Source organism: Mastomys coucha, unplaced genomic scaffold (assembly GCF_008632895.1).
Source record: "Mastomys coucha isolate ucsf_1 unplaced genomic scaffold, UCSF_Mcou_1 pScaffold9, whole genome shotgun sequence".
Classification (NCBI taxonomy): Eukaryota; Metazoa; Chordata; class Mammalia; order Rodentia; family Muridae; genus Mastomys; species Mastomys coucha.
In genome coordinates this window covers 58,493,636-58,495,520 of record NW_022196915.1, presented here as the reverse complement: position 1 = coordinate 58,495,520, position 1,885 = coordinate 58,493,636, and the positions used below count along the sequence as shown (strand labels likewise).

Here is a 1,885-nt window from a genome sequence, read left to right as displayed (position 1 = left end):
TATGGAGCAGAGACTGAAGGAAGGGCAAGCCAGCCTAAATATAGCTATCTTCTGAGAGGCTCTGACAGCACCTGATTACACAGATGTAGAGGCTCACAGCCATCCATCGAACTGAGTACAGGGTCCCCAGTGAAGGAGTTGGAGAAAGGACCAATGGAGCTGAGGGGTTTGCAGTCCCTTAGGACGAACAACAATATGAACTAAGTAGTACCCTCAGAGTTCCCAAGGTCACAACCACCAACCAAAGACTGCACATGGAGGGGTCTGATTGTTCAGGCAGCATGTGTATAGTAGAGGATTGCAAATTCAATCATCAATAGGAGGAGAGGAGCTCGGCCCTGTGAAAGTTCTGTGCCCCAGTGTAGGGGAATGCCAGGGCCAGAAAGTGGGAGAGGGCACGGTGGCAAGCATGGGGAAGTGGGAGGCAACAGGGGTTTGTTTTGTTTGTTTTTGTTTGTTTCTTTGTTTTTTGGAGGGGAAACTGGGAAAGGAGAAATTTACATGTAAATAAAAAAAAACATGGATTTTATGGGTTGAATTCAGTTCCTTACACTTGCATAGCAAGTCATCTCTCTAGCTCAGAATGTGCTTAGCAATCGTTTGAAGGTCAAAGACCATGGGTAGGGGTTCTAGTTATTTATTAACCCTTAATTATAATACCTGGCCTTTCACTAGTTGAACACAAAAGGCCTTCACTACAGCTAACACAGTAAGAAACCAGGGTGTCTGTGGCAATCTGGAAAAATACATTCTGTATACAGAAGTTCTGTACTGCTTAGCTTTAACTATTCTGTCTCTTGAAGACATCTTCCAACATTTCACTAAAAAACTGTACAGATATACATTTTTAAAATGTGAACACTCACGAGTAATTGACACTATATTCTTTTAAATTGAAAATACAGTTCACCCCAAAGATCTTGATTTGGCTCAAAGACCTCAGTAGCTCAAACTTTTACATGCTTAATCTCAGTCCTCTTGATGGCTCTGGATGTTGACTGTATTATTTCTTCTAACAGTGCACTGGACTGAAGAGCAGCGGTGCCAGCAACTTTATCTGGAGTCACACAACTGACAAGGGGCAGAAGAAGACTCAGAAGCAGATCTGCCTGGCTCCTCCCAGTGTGCCCCTCTGTCCCTTGAAAGAGGCTCTGTGTCATCTGCCAGGTGTCCTTGTCACCACAGAATCAGAAAAGTACAATGTTTTATTTCCTTCTGTGTGTTTTCAGCATTTTTAGTTCTTTATGAAGCTTTTTATGATTTCGCTGGATCTGACCCCCAAATTCTTGAGAACTCTGAAAGCTCCTGTAGCTCTTTATCTAGAGTTGGGGCCCTATGTAAGCTTTTTTCCCTTCTGGGTTAGGCTGTTTGTTGGTGTAGTCCTTGTTCACCTCTTGTTTAGGCAGCCATGTTGTTGAGACTTCATAAGTATGGCTTCCCTTACACTTCTGGGAAACCCAGCCTAACTGCAGACAGGCAACTCGTTCCTCTTGAGCTCAAAATCTGCACAGGTGTTTCTTGAGCCTTGGGTGTAGGAGACAAAGGACAACCAAGGAAAGTTGTGATCAGGAGGAATAGTCTTCCCCAGGGAAGAGCACCCCAATGTGTTACTCAGTACCAAGCAGTCAGCCCTGAAAATGTGTTCATGCTCTCGCGCGCGTGTGCGTGCATGCGTGTGTGCGCGTGTGTGTGTATGTGTGTGTGTGTGTGTGTGTGTAACATCATATAGACTGAACAAGCTCTATCTATATTTTTAGTAATATCTAACATCTATCTATCTATCTATTATCTATCTATGAATCTAATTTATTTATCATCTATTATTTATCTATCAGGAAGAACAATTAAAGAAAAGGAGAGCAGAGGCCATGAGCTTGAAAAAGAT

General features: G+C 43.0%; 1 long non-coding RNA gene across 1 annotated transcript in view; it reads left to right on the top strand.

Annotated features, from left to right (window-relative positions):
* The window catches only part of LOC116085069, an 8,672-nt gene extending 6,787 nt beyond the window's left edge, over nucleotides 1–1,885 (top strand). Inside the window, exons 2-3 of the long non-coding RNA XR_004116403.1 lie at nucleotides 1,020–1,195; nucleotides 1,836–1,885. This is a non-coding gene — a long non-coding RNA (uncharacterized LOC116085069). The remainder of the gene's footprint in view (nucleotides 1–1,019; nucleotides 1,196–1,835) is intronic.